The sequence below is a fragment of the Dipodomys merriami genome, unplaced genomic scaffold (genome assembly GCF_024711535.1).
Source record: "Dipodomys merriami isolate MVZ:Mamm:240054 unplaced genomic scaffold, mDipMer1.0.p SCAF_2297, whole genome shotgun sequence".
Taxonomy (NCBI): domain Eukaryota; kingdom Metazoa; phylum Chordata; class Mammalia; order Rodentia; family Heteromyidae; genus Dipodomys; species Dipodomys merriami.
In genome coordinates, this window is record NW_027203712.1 from 3,973 (window position 1) to 30,158 (window position 26,186).

The following is a 26,186-nucleotide window of genomic DNA, read 5'->3' on the forward strand; positions in this document are numbered from 1 at the left end:
TCTGGTGGGTATTTGGAAGTAAGAGTCTCACGGTCTTTCCTGCCTAGGCTGGCTTTGAACAATGATTCTCACCTCTCAGCCACCTTAGTAGCTAGGGTTACGAGCATGAGCCATTGGCGCCTTGCAACATAATTATTTTTTACACATTTATGAAGTATGGAGTGATAATCCCATTCATTTATATATTGTTTAATGATCAAGTCACACCATATCCATTAATTTCTGCATGTAACATTTCTTTATAGGGAGAATGCTCAAAAACTTATCTTCTGGCTGTGATGAAATATCTATTCTTAACTATAATCACTTTGCTTCTTGTAGGATAAAATTAATATATTTACTTTTAGTCATGGAAGTCTGCTAATTAAAACATGAATTGTAAAGTGAAAGAAGTTCATAGTTCCATTACTTGTTTAAAAAATAATTATGCATTTTTTCAATTTTATTTCTTTGGGAATGTGTAGTATTCATTGATTTAACTGTTAAAATTGATAACAGTTACATTATATCAAGTAGATTCAAACTTGTATTTTAAAATTGCACACTTAACACAAATATACTTCCACATTCTTCTAAGACATAATTAAAATAATGGTATAGCAAAGCTTGGTGTTAGTTGTTCATGTGTAGAATCCTAGAAACTCAGGAAGCTAACACCTGAAAATTTTAGCTCAATATCAGTCCAAACAGACAAAATGTGAAAACTTATCTCCAATTATCCAGCAGGAGGCAGAAGGTGTGGATGTGGCTCAAGGAATAGCCTGTCATCAGCTATGAGCAAAAAACACAAGGGAGACCATTAAACATTGAGTTCAAGCCCAAAAATGGCATATACACACAAGACAACAAAAAAAATTAGTATGAACATCAATAATGAAGACAAAATTGTAGAAAAGACCATGAGAAATGTTGTGAAAACATCTGGAAAACAAATTATTAGACAGAATTTTGATTCATGACAGGTAAAAGTCACAGTATAATTTGGACAATCTCATTGTAGTCATTTGTGTTGAAACCTGGCTATTGGGTAACATGTGAAAGAGCAGACTGGATTACCTGACATATCAGACTTCGTCTGTAACTATGTATCATCCCACTCTGCAAAAATCTAAAATCGTGCTTGTTAATTTAAAAAGAACCTCATGTTAGAGACTGTTTGGTCCACACAGACTGGGGTCCTTATTTTGAGGTTTCAGACCAGTGCTTTTTTTAATAACCACTCCTCTTTTACCCCTCTTCCCTGTTGCAGCTATCCCTTACTAAACTGGCACCAAGCCAAGGCTTTGAACTAGAACCCCCCCGCCTTAGTCCCTCCCTTTCTCCAGCTACAACTCAGTTTACATATTATCACTCTTTTAGCATTAGTTATTTTCTTAATAATCCTCACCAGAAAACTCTTATATTCATGTAAACCCACTATAAATAACCTAGTTAGAAAAGGAAGAAAGGCATTGGCTGAGACACTCATTTGTAGGTTTGTTCCCTAATAAATCTGTGCTACACTATCTTTGTTTTTCATGGCTTTTGAGTCTGACAAATGATTGATTTGGTTTCATGTAATCCCATTTATCCAGACTTACTTTGGAAGTTTCGACCTGTGCCATGGTGCCCCCATGTTTCCCCCTAACTCTTCCTGTAACATTTTCAAGGTATCTGGACATACATTGAGGTCTTTGATCCATTTGGAATCGATTCTGGTATAGGGGGATATATAAGGATATAACTTCAGTTGCCTGTGTACAGCCAATTCTACAAGCACATCTTTTTTAAGAGGCTGTTTTTCTTCCATCCTGTGTTTCTGCCTTCCTTATCAAAGATTATGTACCTATAGGTGTGGATTAATTTCTGGATCTTCAATTCTGTTGTATTGATGGAATTCTGCGCTTCCATTGGAAAAAATGCCATTACCCCATTCCTGAAGAAATGGAAAGACTGGGAAACAATAATATTAAGTGAAATAAGCTACATCCAATTAAGTATATGCTGCATGGCTTTCCTCATTTCTAATAACTAGATATATCCATAAATCTACAAGGTAATGCAACAGATAATAAATGACATATAATTGCACTTGGATATGATTAACAGCACTCTAAACATTCACATGGCAAGAGCAATGGAAGCTATTCTTAGGAGAGGATCACAATAGCTCAATAGCTATGTGCATATGACCAGATAAAGTGATGCTTATTGAAATGAACTCTAAGAATCAATCATACATGTGAAATACATATATATGCATATAATTTTAAAAGATGTCATATAACAACCGACTTCCCTGTAAACTCAACAGCAACATTGTAAGTTTAGAAGATAAAATTGAGGAAAGTTTTCAACACATAAACTAAAATGCATAGAGGAAAAGGGAGAGAAAAGATAAGATGGAAAGTAGAATAGTTAACTACTGAAGAATTCCTAAACAATTTCCAAAACTATATAAGAGAGCTGGGGTACAGCTCAGTTGTAGAACTAGACTAATATATACAAAGCTACGGGTTCAATCTCCAAGAAGGCCTAAAAATAAATTAATAAATAATAGTAATACAATAATTATTTGAAATAAATGCTTTCATATTTGAGAGGCCTGAATCCTCAAACAGTAAACAAAATATTCTCAATTCTTGTACCAATGACATGAAACTACAAGAATGAAGAGCAAATAGTTTCCTTTTCTGTCCTTTCCTTTTTCTGTTTTCTTTTTTTTCCTTTGATAATACTGGTGCTTGAAGTTGCCAAAGCTCTAACCACTTTATATTATTTTTCAGGCCAAGCCTCCCTTGAGCAATCATCTCTTACCTATGGCTTCCACAAATGTGAGTAACAGGGAAATTACACTATATCTTGCTTACTTTGGTTTGGTAATTTCTCACTTTTTTGTAAAAATTGGCCCTGATATCAATCTTCTAAGTCTCTGCTTTCTAATTAGCAAGGTATATTTCATCTCAAGCTTGGACCCAGACTAGTTCCCAATGTAAACATTCAATATTGACTTCTGTTTTCTTGATATCATTAAATTCTATTGAGGTTAGTATGGATCTTTATGATGTTATAAGAACACAGTTATATCCCTTGAATACTTTCCCCAGTTTCTTTAAATATTTATTGTAAGACATCACAAGTATACATTAATATTTCACAAGTACCTTAAGCAGCATTCAGTTGTTTTAATTATTTTGTTCACATATTAAGTCCAATATAATGTTATCAACTCTATATGAATATACTATATTTACAGATACGTTTCTTTACCAAAAATGAGTCTGTCTCATGTTATTCTTTTATAATTAAACCCACTTCTTCTCTTTGTCCCATCCCAAACCTGTTTCATCCTGGTAACACATTTTTTCTCTGACTTCTAGATCATGCAATAAATAAGTTTTTAAGATTGCCTTCAAATATATGATAGATTATTCCCAATTATTGTATGCCTTAATATTGTATTGCATTTATGAGAGTTGCCTTTTGGTTCTGTTATTAGAGAATGTAGCACAATTCTTTTCCCATTCACCTGAAGAAAGCCTGAATTGATTTCTATTTTTTAGAGGAAATAATGCTGCTATAATCCTCTGTGTTTTGGCTTTGGGGTGAACGTTACATTTTATTTCTGTGAGACAAAGCCTGAAGAGCTCAATTCCTGTGCTATGCTATGGGTTACATATTTCATATTCTAGGAACCTGTCACAATGTTTTCAGAAGTGGCTTTCCCATTTGACATTCCTGCCATGATCCATAGTTTCTCTGTTTCTTGATAGCATTTAGTATGGTCATTATTGTATTACATGAAGTAATTCTCATCTATATTTTATGATGTCATTTTACTTTTAATGTGCAATTATTTGATGACTAATGATGATTTTCTTGTGCTTATTTTTCACAAGATGTATTTTGCTGGTTTCATTTTTTTTTAACATTAGGTTTTGAGAGTTCTAAGTAGAGTCTCGATTTGAGGTATTTTTCAGATATAGGATTTGCAAATATTTTATCCTTGAGTCTGGGTACCCTTCATCATCATCATCATTACCATCATCATCATCATCATCATCACTATTAGTATTACTACTATCACTTTTGTACATGTATGTATGGTCCTGGCGTTTGAACTCAGGGTCCCTGAGAATTGTTGCATTTTGTTAACAATTTACCCTTTGAGTCATGCCTCACTACTGATTTTTGTAAATTAATCAGAGATAAGATTCTCAGGGACTTTATTTTGTGGGCTGGCTTCGAATAGCAATACTCAAATCACAGCCTCCAAGTAGCTAGGATGAGATACATAAGCCCTCTGCTCCCAATTTGTATTCCCTACTTGTATATGAGCTTTCACAGACCAAATTTTATTTTACACTTTTATTGAGTTCTACTATATCAAGTTTCCTTTCCTATAAGTTTAATGCCTAAGTTAAGAATACTTCATCTCCAAAATTGTCAAGACATCTTTCTTTGATTTACATTTACATCACTCTTTTTGTTTTATATGCCATGTTTTAATCCTGCTTGAAGTTAATATTTGAATAAATTGTTATGTTTAAGTCAATGTTTATTTTTTAATTCTCCCCCAATACTTGCTAACCTATCACCACTTATTAAAGAGAATATCATTCCACAAATATTTTGTTTTACTCCTTATTAAATATTCCTTGACAATAATTATGTGGATCCAATCTGGTGCCTTATAAACCCATTGAGCTGTGTAATCTTTCCTTTACAAACCTAAGAATTTTACACTAACAGCTTTAATATTGGACAGAGAAATATATTTAAGTTTATATTCCTTTGTCAATGAGTCAAAGAGTGCTGGTCAGGTGTTTTTGGAAATTGTCAAAAACTTATAAATATTAATGCCAATGAAAAACTTTAACCTTCCTGAATAAGTTATCAAAAAACTGTCTGTTATAATATACCAACATCCAAAGAACATGAAAAGGTCATATCATGCCTAGACACTGCATACATAGAGATTAGTGGAAATAGAAACATCAATAAGATAGCCCTGCACAACCACTATATAGAAATTGGAATCCTTATACATTGGTGCTTGGCACTTAAAGTGAGATAGTCAGTTTGTTAAACATACTGGCAATCTTTTAGATATTATACATAGAGTTGCCTCTATGATCCAGCATTTTCAATCATAATTTTATATACAAAATATATTTCAACTTATGTCAAATGAGACACATGTACAAGAATAGATATTGCAAAACCTTTTATGATACAATATAATAAATTGTTCAGATGCTCATTGAGGATGTAATACAATTATACACATGTATGCAAAACAACATGAAATAAATTTACATGGACTTACTTAGGAAACATTAATATTGCATATGAAAAATGGATAAAACAGACTATATTTTCTTTTTTTATGGTCGGGGGGGTCCCGTAGTGGGGCATGAACTCTGGGCCTGGGCGCTCTCCCTCAGCTCTTCAGCTCAAGGCTAGTGCTCTATCACTTGAACCACAGCTCAACTTACGGCTTTTTTCTTTTTTCTTATGTGGTGCTGAGGAATCGACCCGAGGGCCTCCTGCATGCAAGGCAAGCGCTCTACCACTGAGCCATCTCCGCAGCCCTATACTACATTTTCTACTTACAATGAGATGTACAAGTCGTTATGTCGAAAACAAACTTTACAACTTTCGTGCGAGGGGGGCGGGGAGGATTGAGTGGGAGGTGGGGGGGGAGATGGGAAGGGATGGAGAGGGGAAACAAAGGAGGAGGCTACAATGCTTGATAAGAAATGTACAAATTATATGAGCTTTTTAAAATTGGCACAGTGACAAACCTCTGAGTGCCTATGTATGACATTGAGAGCCAGTAAATATTCTACATAATTATGTAAATTGAGGGATGAAATAGGATTGAGAGGGATGAGGGATAATGAACCTCAAGTTGCATTGTATTGGCCATGAAATGTTTCTTACTGGTAGACGGTTTGCCTTGCAAGTATGAAGCCCTGAGTTTGATTCCTCAGTACTACATAAACAAAAAAAGCTGGAATTGGTACTATGACACAAGTCGTAGAGTGCTAGCATGAGGAAAAGAATCTCAAGGACATTGGCAAGACCTTGAGTTCAAGCCCCAGGATAAACCAAAAAATAAAAGATGCATTGTTTTAAGCCAGGCACTAGAGGCTCACACTTGTTTTTCTAGATAGTCAAGAGGCTGATGATTGAGCTTTGAAGCCAACCCTGGCAGGAAAGTCTGTGAGATTCTTATCTCCAATTAAATCTCAGAAAAATCTGAAATTGTTGCTGTGCCTCAAATGATAGAGTTCTAGTGTTCATCCAAAGGAGCTCAGGGACAGCGCTCAGACCCAGAGTTCAAACCTCAGGAGAAAAAAAAGAAAAAAAAAACTCACTAAATACTGTTCATAAACTGCTTTGTCAAACTGCAATTTCCATTCAACTACTTAAAGTTAATTAAAAAATATGATAAGAATAAAATACGAATCATTTTGGGAGCAAGACATAGAATTGAAAGGTTGTTTACAGGGGACAAAGTAAATTTTACATCAGGAAGCTTGAGTTGAAATTTGTTCTTCAGTCTTCTTACATCATTTATGAATGTGACAGTACTGCCAGGTATGGGTCAATTTCCTTGAGGAGTAGATTGTATTCTTCTTTCTTTTCATAAGAAACCATACAGGAAATTCTTTTGCCTTTTTTTTTCAATTGGGAAAGTACATTACATAGGGGTTACAATTACATGGGCAAGGTAATAAGTACATTTCTTATCAAACATTGTTACCTACTCCTTTGTTTACCCTTCCCAACACTTCCCATCTCCCCCTCATCCCCCCCAGCGAAAGTTGTACATTGTATTTTTGAAATAAAATCTTGTATATCTCATTGTTGCAATGGGTCCACCTGTATCCCTATTTAAACAATCTCTTTTTTCCCTCACCTCCACAAATTATACCAACATCAAATACAGTGAATGCAGGGGATATACAAAGGGGAATGGACATACAAAGCAATAAAGAAATCATCTTATAGGTATGTTAGGAACAATCGCAAGAAAGAAAAATTGAATCCTTACCTTGGTCTCAGACATAAATTAGTTACTGCAAATAAGGGATACCATGGGAGCTACAAATCTTTGGGCCTGGCTTACTTCACTTAATTTATTTTTTCCAAGTCTTTCCACTTCTTAACAAATGGGGCAATTTCATTCTTTCTCATGGAGGCATAGAATTCCATTTTGTATATATGCCACATTTTCTTGATCCATTCATCTACTGAGGGGCATCTGGGTTGGTTCTATATATTACCTTTGGTAAATAAATCTGCAATAAACATGGTTGTGCTTATAGCTTTGTTTGTGAACATTTGCATAAATGCCCAAAAGTGGGATTGTTGGGTCATAGGGGAGCTCTATGTGGAGTCTTTTGAGGAACCTCCATACTACTTTCCAAAGTGGTTGAATCAGTTTACACTCCCACCAACAATGCAGTATGGTTCCCTTCTCTCCACATCCCCTGGAACATCTGTTCTTTAAATTTGAGTTCTTGATTATAGCCATTCTAACTGGGTGAGGTGGTATCTAAATGTTGTGTTGGTTTGCATTTCTTTTATGGCTAGGGAGGTTGAGTATTTCTTCATGTGTCTATTGGCAATCCTTCTTTCCTCTTCAGAGAAGTTTCTCTTTAAGACTTTAGCTCGATTTGTTTTTGTCCTTCCCCTCCACAAATTATACCAACATCAAATACAGTGAAAGCAGGGGTTATACTGTGGGGGAGAGGCATTAATGGTTATGTCGAAAAACGAACTTTACAACTTTGGCGGGGTGGGGGAGGTAAAAATCGGATTGGGGGAGGTAGGGGGATTATGGGAATGGATGGGAAGGGAAAAAAAGAGGAGGCAACAATGCTTGATAAGAAATGTACCGTTATCTTGCCCATGTAATTGTAACTCCTCTGTATGGTATTCTCACAATTAAAAAAAGAAAGAAAATAATAACAATAAAAGAAATGTACTCATTACCTTGTTCATGTAACTGTAACCCCTCTGTACAGTATTTTTACAATAAAAAACTTAATTTTAAAAAAAGAAAAAAAGACTTTTGCTCACTTATTTATTGGGCAGTTGTTTCTTTGAAGATTTGTTGTTGGGGGATTCAATTTTTTGTCTCCGGTATATTTTAGATATGAGACCCTTGTCCATTGTATGGCTAGTGAAGTATTTCTCCCAATCCGTGAGATTTCAATTGATCTTGATAGCTATGTCCTTTGACAATGCAGAAGTTCTGCAATTTCATGCAATCCCATTTGTCCAACATTTATGTGAATTGTTGTGTTTCTCGGTGTCTATTAAGAAAATTTCGGCTTGTGCCAAGGAGACATAGGGTAGCTCATATTCTCTCCTGTAATGTTTTCAGAGTTTCTGCTTTGACCCCGAGGTCTTTGATCCATTTGGAGTTGATTCTGCTGCAGGGTGATATATAAGGATCTAGCTTTAGTTTTCTACAAGTAGTTAACCAATTTTTTCAGCACCATTTACTGAAGAGGCTGTCTTTCTTCCATTCTAGTTTTTTAGCTCCCTTATTGAGGATTAAGTGGCTATAGGTCTGTTCGTTCATTTCTGAGTTTTCAATTCTCTTCCGTTGGTCCTGAGGTCTGTTCTTGTGTCAGTACCAAGCTCTTTTGATAACTATAGCTTTGTAGTAGTGTTTGAAATTTGGTATTGATATTCCTCCAGCAGTGATCTTTCTGTTGAGGATCGTTTTAGCTATTCGGGGTCTTTTATTGTTCCATATGAATTTTTGGTTTGCCTTTTCTATTTCGTTGAAGAATGAGGTTGGAATATTGATAGGTATCGCATTGAATTTGTAGATAGCCTTGGCAGGTAGTGCCATTTTCACGATGTTGATCCTTCCAATCCAGGAGCTTGGGAGATTTTTCCACTTTCTAAGTTCTGTTTTGATTCCCTTTTTCAGGTTTTTAAAGTTTTCATCATAAAGGTCCTAAACTTCTTTGATTATGTAAATTTCTACATATTTTATTTTTTGTGCACTATTATGAATTGCCTTCCTGATTTCACCCACGCTTTACTCATTGTTTTCATACAGATAATCCATTGATTATTGAGGGTGAATTTTATACCCTGCTTCTTTGCCAAAGTTTTGAATCAGCTTCAGTAATTTGGAAGTGGAGTCCGTGTGATTCTTTAAAATCATGTCAGCTGCAAGGGGTTTTATTTCATCTTTCCCAATTTGGAACCCCTTTATGTTTGCATCTTGTCTTATTGCGGTAGCTAAGCATTCTAATACTAAGTTGACGAGAAGTAGAGAGTTGACATCCTTGTCTCATTCCTAAGTTAAGAGGAAATGGGTTTATTTTTCCACCATTAAGTATAATGCTGGCTGTAGGTTTGTCATATACAGCCTTTATTGTATTGAGTAATGTTTCCTAGATTCCTAATTTTTTCAGAGCCATCATCATAAAGGGTTTGATGGATCTTTTCAAATGCTTTTTCTGCATCTATTGAGATAACTATGTGGTTCTTATCCTTGCTGTTTTTTGATGTGATGAGTTATATTAATTGATTTGTGTATATTGAACCAGATTTGCATCCCTGAAATGAAACATGTTAGATCGTGATGCGTGATTTTTTGGATGAATTTTTGAAGTAAATTGGCCAAAATTTTGTGGAGAAGTTTTGCTTAATATTCATCAAAGAAATGAGTCTATAGTTCTTGTTATTTGATGAGTCCCTGCCTGTTTTTGGAATAAGGGTTATTATGGCTTCATAGAATGAGTTCGGTAGTGAATTTTCCCTTTCAATTTCATTGAAGAGTTGGAGGATTATTGGTTTGAGCTCTGCTTTGAAGGACTTGTAGAATTCTGCTGTAAATCCATCTGTTGCTGGCATTTTCTTAGATAGAAGGTCTCTTATTGCTGATTTTATTTCAATCCTTGATATGGGGCTGTTAAGATGGTTTATCTCATCTTGGTTCATTTTTGGCATGTCCATATTTGCTAGGAAAAGGTCCATTTATGCCACATTCTCACACTTATTAATATAAAGGTTTGAGAAGCATTCCCTTATAATGTTCTGAATCTTGTTTCTGTGGTGATGTTTCCATTCTCATCTCTGAATTTATTTATTTGGGTGTGTTTTCTTTTTCTGATAAGATTTGCTAACAGTCTTTCAATTTAGTTAATTTTTCGAAGAACCAACTCTTTGTTTTGTGGATTCTTTCTACGGATTTTTTAAAAATTCTAATTCATTTAATTCCTACTTAATTTTAAGTATTTCTTTCCATCTACTGGGTTGGGGTTTATCTTGTTGTTCTTTCTCAAGGAGGTTCAGATATCTCATAAAATTGTTGGTTTAAGGTCTCTCCAATTTGTTGATGTAGGAACTCAGAGCTATCAACTTCCATCTGAGTACTGCCTTTGCTCTATCCCAGAAGAGCTGGTAATTTGTGTGTTCATTTTTGTTGAATATCATGAATATTTGAATTTACTTACTAATCTCTTCCATGACACACTGGTGATTCAACAGTATGTTGTTCAGCCTCCATGTGTTACAGGACTTTCATTGGTGCCTTTTGGTGTTGAGTTCTAATTTTATTCCCTTGTGGTGTGAGAGAATGCATGGCAAAACTTCAATGTTTCTGAATTTGGACAAGTTTGCTTCATGACCTAAAATGGGGTCTATTTTGGAAACTGTTCCGTGTGATGCTGAGAAAAACGTGTATTCTGATGCTGCTGGATGAAATATTTGGTAGATGTCTGTTATATCTAGTTGATCCATGCAGTTGTTTAGATCTGCAGTTTCTCTGTTGAGTTTTTGCCGATTTGATCTATCTCGTGGGTATAGTGGTGACTTAAACACTTTATAATTTATGTCTTTGGATCTATGTGAGATTTGAGGGAAAGTAGTGTTTCTTGGATAAATCTGGGTGATCCGTTGTTTGCCAAATAGAGATTTAGAATTGTAATATCCTCCTGAAGGGGAGATCCCTTAATTAGTATGTTGAGACCTTCTTTATGTCTTCTCACTAATTGTAATTTGAAGTCTATTTTTTCTGATATCAGGATTGCCATTCAAGCCTCTTTATGGGGACCACTTGCTTGGTAGAATTTGTTCCAGACTTTCACTTTCAAAATGTGTTTGTTTGTATGAGCAAGTTGTGACTCCTGAAGGCAGCAGATAGAAGGATCTTGCTTTTTAATCCAACTAAACAGTCTGTCACTTAATTGGAGAGTTAAGTCCATTAATGTTGAGAGTTAGGACTGAGAAGTGTTTGGGAGTTCCTGCAATGCTATCCAACTTCTTGGGGGCTGGAGCAATTGGATTCTTCCTATAGTTCTTGGATTCTCAGTTTGGGTGCAGTTTCTTGGTCTTTATTGTGGTCTTGTTGGTTTTCTATGTGTAGCACATCGTTAAGTATTTTTTATTGGGCCAGTTTGTTGGAGATCCATTGTTTCAGTTTTTCTTTGCTATGGAATGTTTTTATTTTACCTTCAGTTATGAAGGAGAGCTTAGCTGGGCACAGTATGATTGATTGATAGTTGTTTTTCCTTAGGACATGGCCTACATCATTCCAGGCTCTTCTTGATTTAATTGTCTCGATTGAGAAATCTGAGCTGATTCTAATTGGTTTCCCTTTGTAAATAGTTGATCTTTTTTACTTGACAGCTTTAAGGATTTTTTCCTTGGAATTGATCCTGTATGGATTATAATGTAATGGTGAGATATCCTTCTCTAGTCTGGTCTATTTGCGGTTCTAAAGTTTCTTGTATCTGAATAGGCCTATCTTTTTGCATGTTTGGGAAGTTCTCTGCTAGGATCATGTTAACTAAATTTCCTAGACCACTAAATTCTGTCTCTAGGTGCTGCTCTACCCCCATTATCCTCAGATTAAGTTTTCTGTGAGTGTCTTCAAAATGTTGAATAGATCTATCATATTTCTTGGATTTGTCTTGTATAGTTGTATGTTCTTTCTCTGTCCTCAATCCCTCAAATTTGCTCCTCTGCATGGTATAAGCTACTGTAGAGACTTTCTACTTTGTTTTTTTAAATTTCTTTTCCTTCTAATTGGTCAGCTTTGATGGCTTCAAATTCTTTGTTGGAGCTTTGTTTTAGATCTTGTAAGAAGTTCTTTACCTCCTTAATTTGGTGTTGTGTTTATTCTCAAATCACGTACTTGATTGGTTATGGTTTCCTTGTACTCCCATTCCTTCTGTTGGGATCCATTCAGCATTCCCTTTGTGGTCTCCCTGAATTCTTTCAGCTTTCTGTTTATGGATTCCATGAATGCCTCTATTGATATTTGTCTCTTGTCATACCGCTCTCCCAAGTCCTGTATTACTCTTTGATTAGCTTCCTCATGTTCATTCATTTCCTGTAGTTCTGACTGTTTTCAGCCTGCTCATGCAATTCCTGTATTTCTCTTTGACTGTTCTGATCCTGCTAATGCAATTCCTGTATCAATCTTTGAGGAGCTTCCTCACTCTCATGAGATTCCAGTATTAATCTTTGGTTTGCCTCTCTCTCCCTATCACGCTCACATTGAATCCTTTGCAGGTTTTCAATCTTTTCATTCACCATGTTTACCAGTAGTGTTTGTAGAGATTTTTGGGAACTCTCTTTTGGATTATACATTAACTATTCTGTCAAATGATTTTCCTGAGTGGGAGTTCAGATAACTGGACTTGCAATTTTCCTTGTGTTTTTCCGGTTTGTTCTGCCCAGTTGGTATGAAAGTCACACCAATTTTTTGTTAGAACAAAATTTTAAGGCAAGTATCATCAAAGTTCTGTAGTTGCACAGACAAAAGTCTGCAGATACAATATTTTTCAACAGATACAATTTATTCAACATCAAACAACTATGGCTTAATGGGCTAAGAACAGCAAAGAAGAATTTGGCAAATCACAAATTATTAATTTTAGGTGGAAATGTGGGCAAAAATAGGATTAGAGGGATGTGGAGAGTTAAAAGGAGTGTGAATTTAACCAAGTCCTAATCTTAGAGAGGGAAATGGATTAGGCAGAATGCTAGAAGCAAGATTAAGAAAAAAAATGGAAATACAAAAATTTAAATTTAAAAAGTGAAACACTTAAAATTATGTGTTTAATGATGATATTGAGAGACGAAAAGGACAGGATGAGATGATGGGAGGGGAAAAAAAGGAGACATGAAAAACTAAAAATTCTTTAAATTAGTTACTTGAAAATTATATAGGTATAAAGAGAGATAATACTGCTCTTAAAGAATTTTAGCGTAAGAGTTTGTGAACTGAGTAATAAATTTCTGGATTAAGTTGTACACAACGGGGCATAATGTCTAATATTCGACGATGGGTAAATATCTGGGGATGATCCGAATAACAATTAAGTCTCACAAAAAAGAAAGAGAAAAAAAAGAAAAGAATAAAATAATAAGGACCAAAAGGTCAGAAGAGATTTTATAAAAAAGCACACACACACACACATTTACACCTAAAATAATAATGATGAGAAGAAAAAGATTAATTGAAAACATTATTTTTAAAAAAAAATTAAAATTAAAGAAAGGTACAAAAAGACTTCTTTGATTATTTTTGTGGGGGTAGAATGTGAAGATATTCTATCTCCCCTGTGTCCATAACCAGTCTCTTGGTGGCGTCTCTGGTCTGCTTGTGGTGTTTGTTTTTCCTGTGGCTTGATTAGTTGCTTACGTCAGTTTGTTTGAGCAGGCAGAAAAATGTTCGGCATTACCCATAATTTTGTGATCCTCCTCCCAGGCTAGTTCAGTGGGAAGGAGATCTGCTTTGAGTATCACAAAAGAGGGAGATGGCTGTTTCTTCTAGTTTTGAGATGCTGTGATGAGGCTAGGTTCTGGGTAGGGTTGAGGCCTCTCAGCAAACAGTTGCTTTTCCCTGAGGCGCTAGCTCCTGAGATACACAGCCCAGTCTGGATCCATTCTCAGCATTTATGTTTACTGAATTTCAATTGATTGTCAAGGTTGCTGTAGGGAGGGGCAGCCTCTGGCTCTGTTTACAGAGTGAAGAAAGTCACTCCTCCAAGGGCAGGGCTTCTTTGCCTGGGCTGGGTGACTTCTCTTGGGTGGAACTGAGCATGGCAAGTCAGGTCAGGTTCCTGTGATCTCCTAAATGGATCTTGCTTTCTTCCAAGGCCTGAGTTAGAGATAGCTGTTCAAATGGGCCTTTGTCAGTATCAAAGATGGAGATCTCTGGTGGTGGTGGCAGGGTGGGGTGGCCTTACCTACTCTGTTCGCTGAGAAGGAGTGAGGATGTCAGTGTTCCACTCACGTCAGAATCTTGGTTCCTTTTCCGTCAGTTCTTACTGATGTTGAGTAGATTCTGCTGTCCCGCTGTGTCTGGCATCTTTGTCCTGGACTCTTTGTTATAGGTATGGCGCCTATGGCCACTGCCACTGCTGCCACAGCTGGCACAGCCATGGCTACCAGCAAGTGCTCTGATCTGTCTCCTTGCCTGGATTTTCCCTCTCTGGACAAACTCTCTGTACTGTAATGGGACACTTGGTGTGATTCTCTAACCTAGGACTGTTCACTAGAACAGTAAAACTGCTATGTGAGAGCTTGTTTAGCTCTAGTTTCTCCCCCACTCTCCCTCTGAACACATTTTTTGCCTCTTATTGAAGTATATCTGATATTTTAAAGTAGATTTGTCCAAATATAATTAAGTTGATCAATTATTTCATTAGGACAATGTTGGCCAGATTTATTTCTAGTAAATCTTATCCCTTATAATATATGAGAACATGCTGTGTTAGTCTCCTATTAATATGACAAATATTTTTATAAAATTAACTTCAAAGGAGGAAAGATTAATCTTGGTTTCTGATTTTATACCTTTCAATTTACATTTCTTTTTCTCATTGCTTTTGGTTGGTGATGGTACAGTACCCCATATCAGGAACATGTGATGGAGTATGTGTATTCCTGGAAGCGAGGAAGTAAAGAAAAGTAAGAATAGGAGTGAGAAAGGGAGAAAGGGGAGGTGGGGAAGAAGGAGAGGGAGAAGGAAAAGGAGAAGGAGACAGAGAAGTAAACGAAGGAAGAGGAAAAAAGGACTTTGATCTTAAACCTTCTTTGATGACAAGTTCTCAGTGACCTAATCTCTATAACTATGCCCACGTGAAAGGTTTCACCTCTTTATGGCAACATAGTGAAACCTAATTATTAATCCCAATCCTTTATTATTTCAGATTTAATTTCTAGACTGATGGGTAGATCTTTCTATACAATTGTGATAACTTCTATTCCTAAACACCAGAGATGCTATTTGGCATAGAGGTGGTTTGGTTATACCATTGCTGGAGAGATGAATGAAATATTTTGAGCACAAATACATTTTATTTAATGGATAAGGATGTTCCCAGAGGTTTCATTTTGTGACCTTCAAAAATGACTATTTCATCTAACTCATAATGACTTGAATTTTTCATAATTTTATGGCATTTCCATTCAAGTATTTGTCATCAACAGTGAGGTTCTTTCCTTCAAGTTGAAGGAAAAATAAATACTATCACAATCTTTATCAGAATTATTCTTTAGAGAGTAGGTATAATATGAATTTCCTACCATTCAAAAATTAGTTATCTTCAAGTGTATTGGAATAATTGGATAAGTGATTAAATATCCTGCTTTAGTTTTCTTATAATGAGGTTGATTCAATTTCTAAAAATCACTGTTGACATAAAATACATGAAATTCAGTGTTTCTCTGATATGACTTAGTAATCAAAAACCTCAGAAATACATGATTTGTAATCAAGATTTTATATACTCACAAAATGTATGAATTTACAAAACCTAAGTTTAGGTTTAAAAGAATAGAAAATCACGTGACCACAGTATATAATATTTAATTTAATGAAAAATTGCTTCATTCAGCCTGACAGAGCCTTTTGCTTTCAGCTTATATGAGAAATTTGATTAACAATCCCTTTTTTGCTTTTGAATGATAGAGTATTGCAATTTGTCTAAAGATTCTGTAATTTAAACCTTTGCGTGCATAATTTTTCATAAAAATGAAACATTTTTCACAATGCAGGTTCAGGTTTAATAAATGAATAAATATCTAAATGTTAATTTGTTAAACTGAGCCTCTAGAATTCAAAAAATACAATTTACTTTATTGTTGGATATATTAAATCTGTGCTAAATATGGGTGTCTCAAGCTTGTAATCCTCGCTACTCAGGAAGCTGGGGTACAAAGTCAGCCTTGGCAAAAAGTTTGTGAGACATATCTCAATTAATCACACACACACATTACAACACACACACACACACACACACACACACACACACACACACACACACACACACACACACACACACACACACACACACACACACACACAAAGCCAGAAATAGAATTGAGGCTCAAATGATAGACCAATACCCTTGAGGAAAAAAACAAGAACAACTAAGGGATAGTTCTTGAGTTAAAATCACAAGAACAAAACCCACACACAAGCAATATTATGCCTAAATGCTTATTTTAGTTTGAAGAAATAAACAATATCATGAAAATAATATTTGTTACATATCTTGGAACATTTGAGAAGTTGCTTTTAGTATAATTTGTCTTAAGATATAACATAGGTTATTAAAATTAATATTAATCTAGTTAATATTTGTAATCACTCATAACACCTTACAGTACAACAGTTCAGATTTTTTCTATTGCCATAAGAAATATTCTGAGTAAAAGGAAGAGAGGAATATTAGACGAAAGGAGAAAGAAAGAAAAAGGAAGAAAGAAAAAAAGAAAGAAAGAAGGAAGGAAAAGGAAGGAAGGAAGAAAGGAAGAAAGGAAGGAGAGAAAGAGAGAGGTACGGATGGAGGGAAGGAAGGAGGAAGCAAAGAAGAAAGGAAGGAAGGATGGAAGAGAAGGAGAAAGAATGGGACAAAACAATTTAATTTATAAAATCTCTTTAGCCCAACATAAACTCCATGTAATGAATCCTTAATAAAGTCAAGTTTGGAATTTTCACTTCTTTGCATGTTATCCATGCATGAATGAAACCAACAAATGAAGGATCATAAATAACTAGGTGAATCTGTTTGCATTTGTAGTAATATGTATGCGAATTTTTTTCTCATTTTTATACATCATCAAATAACTATTTACAAACAATTTACATTTAGTTATAAATGTTCTAAAAATTGATGAAACTAAAGGATTTCAATATATTATATAATGTGAATACAAGTATTTTTAATGTTATTAATATTAAAGTCTTCATGTTATATTAATTATGAAAAATTATTATGCATTTTATCAGAAGAATTAGCATCCTCTGATTTTGGTGTCTGTGGGTGTCCTAATAGCAGACCGTAATTAAAATCAAATGAAATATTGATTTGAGATTTCCCCAATTGCTTGATGTAGGCATTCAAAGCTGTAAATTTTCCACTAAGTATTGCATTTAATATGTCCCTGAGGAGCTGGTATTTTGTGTGTTCATTTTTGTTAAATTCCAGAAACTTTCAGATTTCTATTCTAATCTCTTCAGTGCCCCACTGGTCATAAAGCAGTGTGTTGTTCACTCTTCATGGGTTTGACCTTTTTTTTTTTTTTTTTTTTGCTTTAGCTGTTTAATTCTAAGTTTATTCTGTTGTGGTCTGAAAAGATATGTGAATTCAATTAATTTTCTTTCAATTTGGACAGAATTTCTGTGTGACATAGGATAGGTTCTATTTTGGAGAATCTTCCATGACCTGCTGTAAAGAATGTATATACTGATACTGAATGTATGTTCTGTAGATGTCTGTTAGGGGTAGGTGGTCAATGTAGTTATTTAGGTCTTCAGTTTATTGGTTGAGTTTTTCCAGTATAACCAATTGATGGATGACAATGATGGGTTGAGATGTGTTTTTAGGTTGTGTAGTATTTGGTTGATGATGTAGGGTGGTCCAGGATTCAGGGCATTGATATTTACACTTGTTATATCCTCCTAATTGAGAGTTGCCTTTCTCAACATGTAATGTCTCTTCCTACTAATTTTAATTTGAATTCTATTTTATCTTATTTTAGTAATTCTACTATGGCCTGTTTATGGAGTCCATTTACTTGAAAATTTTATTTCCAGCCTTTCAGTTTGAGTACGTTTGTTTTTGTCAATAAAATGTATCTCTTGTGGACACTGGATGGCTGTGTCTTGTTTTTTGATACTAGTATCTGATCTGTTTTCTAATTGGTAATTTAATTCCATTGATATTGAAAGTTAAGACTGAGAAATATGTTATGTTATAGCCCTGCTGTTAGGAGCTGTGCCTCATCTACTGTTAATATATTTACCTTGTTCTCTGGTAGGGAGCATTTTATATAACCAGATCCTGTTCTTCTTGATCTTCTCTATATAGGGTATATTTAATTAACTTCTACCCTGCTTATTTGGTGGAGATACATTGTTTCAAGTTTTCTTTGTCATGAAATATTTTTATATATCCTTTAAATGTAAAGGAGAGTTTGGCTTGGGACCATATTCACTATTGGTAGTTGTTTACCCTTAGTGTTTGTCATATATTATGCCAGGCTCCCCTTTTTATGCCTAGAAAAGTTGAGCATTTCTTCATGAGTCTAATGACCATTTTTATTTCCTCTTCAGAGAAGTCTCTCTTTAAGTCTTTAGCCCACTTAATTATCGAGTAGTTGTTTCTTTGAGGATTTGTTGTCAGGTGATTTAATTTTTTGAGTCCTAAGTATAATTTAGATATAAGACCTCATCCGTTTTATGACTCGTGAAGATATTCTCCCAGAACGTGGGCTTTCTATTGATCTTGTTAGCTATGACCTTTGCCTTGCAGAAGCTCTGATGTTTCATGCAATCCCAATTTTCCAAACTTTCTTTGATTTCTTTTGTTTCCAGTTCTCTCTTAAGAAAATTTCGGCTTGTGCTAAAAAGCCCTAGACTTTCTCCTATTCCTTCAGGTAATGTTTTCATGGTGTCTTCTTTTATTTTGAGGTGTTTGATCTATTTGGAGTTGATTCTCCTGCAGGGTATTATATACAGATCTAGCTTTAGTTTTCTACAGGTGTTGAAGCAATTTTGTCAACACCATTTACTCAAAAGGCTGTCTTTCTTCCATTCTAATTTTTAGCCCCCTTGTCAAAGATTACGTGGCTATAGGTCAGTGGGTTTATTTCTGAGTCTTCAGTCTTATTCCATTGATCCTCAGGTCTGTTCTTGTGCCAGTAACAAGCTGTGTTTTACTATGGCTTTTTAGTAGAGTTTGAAATTTGGAACTGATAGTGCTCCAGTGCTGTTCTTTCTGCTATGGATTGGCAAACCCAGAGCTAGCATTATACTTAATGGTGAAAATTTAAAGCCATTTCTTATAAATTCAGGAATGAGATAAAAAGTCTGCTCTCTCCACTACTCTTCAACTTTGTATTAGAATGCTAGCTGGGGCAATAATACAAGATGCAAACTTAAAGGTCTCCAAATAGGGAAAGATGAAGTAAAACTCTCCCTCTTTGCAGATGATATGATCCTGTATTTAAAGAACCACATGGACTCCACTCCCAAATTATTGAGCTCATCAGAAACTTTGGCAAACTAGCCAAGTATAAAATTCACCCTCAGGAATCAATGGCTTTCCTGTATTCCAATAATGTTAAGATTGCGGGTGATATTAGGAAAGCAACCCCTTTTTAAAAGCCACACAAGAAATAAAATATCTAGGAGTTAAGAAGGACCTCTATGAAAGACATTTTCAAAACCTGAAAAAGAAAATGAAAGCAGAACTAAGGAAGTGGGAAACCACCCATGCTCATGGATTGGGAGGAATAACACCATGAAAATGGCAATACTGCCAAAGGTTATATCCAAATTCAATGTGATACCTACCAATATCCCAATCTCACTCTTCAATGAAATAGAAGTAATCCAAAAATACATATGGAACAATTGAAAACCCAAATAACACTGAGGTTTTTTTAGTGATTCTCATTTTGTATTAACACTTTGATTCTAGAAAGTAATCTACGGATTTTAACTTTCTTCCCTCCCTTTGGATAAAGCTCAAAAAACCCTGCCTCTAACTCCCAAGACACTTAACTCTTAGGTCTGGACAATTGTTCTTAGATAGTGGATTACTTAATTGTATTTTGAACGCATAAAACATGCATATAGAAATCTCACATTTTGATCTCATGAGAAAACAGCCTTTACTCCACTCTCAGATTTATTTCCTGAAATGCATTTTTAAAGAGAATATGTTTTCATTTTTAGATGAAAGGCTTGTAGGAAACTATTTTCATAACCTGGCTCCTCCTCCTGCACCTCAACACCTAAAACACAAATTTCAAAACGCATTTAAAAGAAACAATACAAAAACCAAACACTGGGAATGCTCAGATGCAGAACATTTTACAAAACCCAGAATATAACTCTGCTGTCTGAGGGAGGGGCTCTCTGAATAAATTAACAAACAAACCCAAAAGAGCATCCAGGAGTATCGGATGGGAGTGTCCCTGGCTGCTACTCCATGGACAAGGAGCATGGAATGGCTTCCTAAGCCTGCTGGCGAATGCGTGGGGGAAAGTTTCCTTGCCAGTCTGAGTACAAAAGTTGGCATCACCCTGCTTGGGCCTGTCTTTTTTGTCTTTTCCCCACAGCAGAACAAAATCAACCCCTCCTCCACGGCTGATAAATACTGTACAAACTGATCCACAGAGTGGCATCTGTTCAGTCTGCACTCCTTCCTAGGTGGGTGGACCTTGTCCCGTAGTATGCGTGTACTCCCAGGGGCTGATCCTCATGGACCCGGCCCAAGGGACAGGGGGGTGCTAGATGTGAGTCAGTGGCACTGTGTTATTCATGCAGCAGCTGCCAGGTTGCTGCCCTAGCCCAACAACAGGTGCACCCTGATCTTCTTCCACAGTCCCAGGCGAGGGGTGCTCACAACGGCCCTAGGTGGGCAGGCTTCCAGTAGGATCCTACTTCACCAGAGGGACCAGCATGCCTGATTAAGTGGCTGCAGCCTGAATTAATTATTAATTATTTAATTGTTTAATGGAGCAGTATTTTTGCCAGTTGTGAGGCTTGAACTCTGAGCCTGGGCACTGTCCCTAAGCTCTTCAGCTCAAGACCAGTGCTCTACCACTTGAGCCATAATGCCACTTCCAGCTTTATCTGCTTATGTAGTGCTGAGGAATTGAACCCAGGGCCTCATGCATGCAAAGCGAGCACTCTACCACTGAGCCACCTTCTCAGCCCTGGAGCAGTTTTAAAGAAAATGATTCACATTACTGTATGATATTATTGGAGAGTAACTTTTCTTCCATATGTGCCCAAAGCACAATGAAATGTAAACAGATTTGAACTCACGGTTGGAAGAGTATCCTACATACCACTATAAGTATTGTGACATTTGTCCAAATTGACAGAACAGCTTTCTAGGACCTCTAACCTGCTATTTCATAGACCTTTTGTAGCCACCTTATTTCCCCATACAGGCATGGCCTGGCTTCCTTGCCGCTCCCTGTGCATTTAACAGTTCAGTAATATGCAGTAGGCTCTCTTGTACAGCACCCTGTCACTCTGTTATCCCCCCACAGAACACGTATGCACAATGCTTCAGATTGTAGGCTTAAAAAACATAATTAGGATTCATGAATACTAGATTATATAAAAAACACTAACATTTTAATAAAGTTAGAAAAATAGAATGAGCATTTTATAACCATCAGGACAAAAAAAATACAGGTTTTCCCAGGAATGGGGGAAGGAATCTCTAAATCTAGATTGGCTTCTAAGTTGCCTTCAGAAAAAATTCTGCCTCAGAGTCCTAAAAGGGATTTACTTCCTCATTAAAGACAGGGTTTTCTTCCTGAGTCCAAGGAGGGACAGATTCTAATTTCTCAATTGGAAACTGGATCCCCTTCAGGAGGACAGATTGGTCAGGATATTCTGTGAAGAAAGATTCCCTTTCCTCAACTGAATCTAGATTTTGGACCTCACTTATTGGTTTTCCTGAAGATACACTGGGGTCATTTTCCATTAGCATACATTTACACTGCATACCAAGACATGTCTTTTTTACTTGTTTGGAGCTAATCTAGGTGGATTATCAACATCAATGGAAGATATTCTGGATCATCTTCTTCCTTGGCAGTAAGTGCAGGTACTCCTGCTTCACATGTGGGGTTCAGAACCAGTGGGATGTCCACAGGACTCAAAACCTGCTTGGGCCTTTCTATATATTAAAAAAACACCCTCTATGTTCACATGCCTTCTGGAGATCAGTAATGTTTTCTGATCTCCATGAGTCATCATAAACGACATCACTGATGGGTTCTTTATCTGGAGAACTGCAGGAGCTGCTCTACTGTGATACAAACCTGAGAATGGAAATAGGTACAGGAGTCTTAGAACTCAAGAAGTTAAGGTGTGACAAACTTTCATGAGAATCTAATGGGGGAAGCTGTAGAACTTGAGTTTGGACTGAACACTGATGAGAAGTTAGCATGTTTCTAATGAGTGGCTACTTCCACGTTCCTTCAAAGGAGAACAGATATTACCTGGCAAAGAATATCCATAAAAGGATATTTTGCCAAGCTGGGGAGTACTAAGGGCTCTATGCCCATCCTGCCCATGCCTAAAGACCCAAGTTCCATCCATATTCACCAGCTCTGAGGTTTCTAAACAAGGACTTCTTCCATTTTTTCTTGGTCTCATGGGCCATGCGTTCTTCTAGCTGGTCCAGAAGAATATGTAAGCAGAAGAGCAAGTCTAAAGAGGGCATCTTGAGCTTGACATACTGTGTAAGTTCTTTCAGGGTGTCATGGTTCTTGTTCTCATAGAAATCATCAAGGTAGAAGTCCATCCACATAGGGAAGATGGAACAAACTAGGCTATGGGCAGATTGGTGACAAGGAAAATGAGAGCCTTTCCTCCCCATCCTGAGCTTTGTACTATAGCCTCTTTCTGGCGGGACTTGCATGTTGTAGGAAGAGACTCCTGCAAGCAGGATGCTCCTCACAACCCACTTCTAGAAATTTCTCAAATATAATCATCTAAAATTCTCCCTATGTTAGGAGGAGAAGGTTGTTTCCCCTCTTGATCTGACTTGCTATACATACCCCCCTCGTCATCCATGAGAGTCCAAAACCACAACCACACCCACACTGTGTAATCTGCTATCCACTGAAGTGCCAAGCCTCAACCCCCTGGTGAAAATCACAACTGGTGTGCAAAGAAGGAAGTTGACTTTGATTCAGACACCTCAAAGATACCCAGTTTTCAAAGACAGAACTTCTCTTTGTGTCAACGTCCACTTACTTCTTCATCTTGTTCATCTTCCTCCCAGTTACGGTAGAAGGATCTGTACCAATGGGAGGAGAGAAGGAAGTTAACTCTATGCTTCTCCTTTTCTGAACTAACAGGACAGACATGGGACTGGTTAAGTCACATATGGTAATGTAAACATAACAGACAAAAAGTAGAGATATGTCTACACAATTTCATGGAAATTCTGTGAGGATGCTTATCAGCATTTGTCCAAATAAATGTCCCATGGCTCATGCCTCTAATCCTACTAATCAGGAGGGTGAGATCTAAGGATCACAGTTTGAACCCAGTCTAGTTTGTAAAATTCTAAAGACACTTATCTTCAATTAACCAGCCAAAGGCCAGACCTGGTATTGGAGCTTAAATGGTAGAGTGATATGAACAGAACAGCACTCAGGCCCCAAGTTCAAGTTCCATTCTTTCTTCCATCTATATTCCTTCAAAGGCCTCCAAGATAGTGATTTCCTAGGTGAGGGTGGATGTTGGGTGACACTGGCTCATTCCTTTAATCCTAGTCTCTCAGCAAGCAAACTGTTAAGGCTCCACTAGCTTCTGAGGAAAATGAAATGTTCTGGCAGGCCACTCGTAAGGAGTTATCCAGGGAGTGCACTTCTTTGTCTCAAGCCAAGCTCCTGTGATAAAACCCCATTGAAACAGTCTCAGAGAGGTACCAAGTATTCCAATAATCTGCCAGGGGGTCTCATCAGTCCTGGATTTGAATGAGGAACACTCACTTTTTAAACAATATCCAGCAACTGCTCCATTGTCTCCCACTCTCTATAGTGGCGGTGGAAGTTTCCAACATAGAAGAGATCACCTTTCTGGTAGGCAGGGATCAGGTCCATTACCAGTATTTCCAACAAGCCTGAGTCCAAGCTCCATATATTATAAGGCACATTCAAGATTTGAGCAGACTCATTGTCACACTAAGGTGGTAAAAAGAATGAATCTTTGAAACATGGAAATGGGAGTACACTTCAAAATGAGTAATAGAGTAATAGGATTGAAAAGTACACAGTAAATATTTTATCAATATACCCATATAAAAACACAAGAAGAAGCCTGTACTGTGGGCTAGAATGAGATTAAATAGGTTTCCTGTCATAGTTACACCTGACCTGAGTTGACTTGTGATTCCCTTTATTTCTTCTTATAAAAAGGCCTGAGACATTGGATTCGTGGTTTGGCACTGATCCAATGTCTGCAGTATCGAGTGAGGCACTCACCCCTCTCATGCCTGGGACCTGATTCTCTTGAACTTTGAAAGCAATACAGGAATGTCTTTCTTGTTTCTGAGCCACAGGCCAAGTGAGCTGGCTAGAGCTGACTGTAAGTTACAGTTGCCTGGGTCTCAGAGTTCCATATTCTATTCCATTGTGAGGGAAGTAGTGTCATCTCTCAGAGCCCAATGATCTAAGCTGCTTACTCACATAAGACCATCCCAAAGAAAAACGGGAGGCTGAAATTTCCCCTCCCACATCACTCTATACAAATGTGGACATTGTCAAATCCCAACATCCTCAGGTAGGCCTAGGAACCAGCATGGTCTCAGCCTCAAGGAAGCTTTCCTAGGTGAGATCCATGCCTTATTCCTTATTTTTCACTATTCCTCTTGTTCTGCAAAAATCATTTTGCCTCTTAGGGCCCTCTCAGCCTGCCATGTGCTTTTTGCATCTACTTCCTAGGACACTGTTTGGTTCATGTTTCCTAATCTTTTGTTTGCTCTTGAAGCCCCTGTGTGCTGTAATCTGCCCAAAAGACAAATACTTAGAGGTGGGAACAATCATAAAAATATTGAAAAAAATTTACACATATAGTCAGACATTTTTACACGTGTACATTTTTTTAAGATAAAAGACTATTTTTGATATTTTTGTCATATTTTATGACAGAGGGGAAGGGGAGAAGGGAAGAGGTGCTGCATTGTCTTCTCATAATTCAATGATTATTTTTTTTGAATGGGTGTCCAGTCGTGGGGCCTGAACTCTGGGCCTGGGCGCTGTCTCTCAGCTCTTCAGCTCAAGGCTACCAATCTATCACTTGAGGCACAGCGCCACTTCTGGATTTTTTCTTTTTTTGCTTACGTGGTGCTGAGGAATTGAACACAGGGCGTCATGCATGCAAGACAAGCACTCTACCACTGAGCCACCTTCCCAGCCCCTCAATGATTATTATTTAAAACTATAGTTGAAGGAATGTAAGATTTAAAGATAAAAACCGTGCTCCTGTTCTTTTTATAAGCTAGTTGTTTATAAAGTATTCCTCACTAAAGTCTTGTCACCTGTGTCTCATGAACTATCCTCCTCCTTCAAAATAATCAAGAAAAACCTTCACAAATAAGTGGGCTGTTGTCCAATCTCTGGATAAGAATTTAAGATACAATATTGCCTGTGACTCTGTGTGTGTACATCTCTGTGGGAGTGTTTGTGTGTGTGTGTGTGTGTGTGTGTGTGTGTGTGTGTGTGTGTGTGTGTGCCCATTTTTACTTTGACTTGTGGAACCATGTTATCTCAGAAAGCCTCAGGGCACTAATGGGATGAAAAGCTTGTTAGATTTTAAGGCTAAGATTAGGGCTGGGTCTCATTCCTCTTACTGTCTCCGTTGATTTAAAAAAGAAATCCTCCTTTATCTTTAAAACATACCCAGGAAGAAGCAGGTTATTACCCTACCAGAGAGAAAAGAGGCTGTGACCCTGAAGTGCTTAAGGCAATTCAACAATAACCTTGCCACTAATATCCACTGTGGGAGTAGAGAGGGTTATTAGATATCACTAAAAAATGTCCCACATGATCTTATTTTGTAGTAGATATCAACAGGGAAGCATTCTCAGGTGATGGAGTCAAGCAGGAGTTCAGTCTATTTTACTGCAGTGGAGGTGGTCTGAGTGATGATGTGGATTTCCTCC

The 26,186-nt window shown here is 36.8% G+C and overlaps 1 long non-coding RNA gene across 3 annotated transcripts; it reads right to left on the reverse strand.

Annotated features, from left to right (window-relative positions):
* Positions 1-18,625: 18,625 nt before the first annotated feature.
* On the reverse strand, positions 18,626-24,609 carry LOC138835118 (uncharacterized). Of its 3 annotated transcripts, none has more exons than XR_011374448.1 (3): positions 24,508-24,609; positions 23,273-23,315; positions 18,626-18,980 (listed from the first exon to the last, which is right to left on the reverse strand). It is a non-coding gene; the product is annotated as an uncharacterized lncRNA (long non-coding RNA). The 3 variants fall into 3 exon arrangements; XR_011374447.1 differs by lacking the exon at positions 18,626-18,980 and adding an exon at positions 21,687-22,332; XR_011374446.1 differs by lacking the exons at positions 18,626-18,980; positions 24,508-24,609 and adding exons at positions 21,687-22,332; positions 24,016-24,133.
* Positions 24,610-26,186: the final 1,577 nt, after the last annotated feature.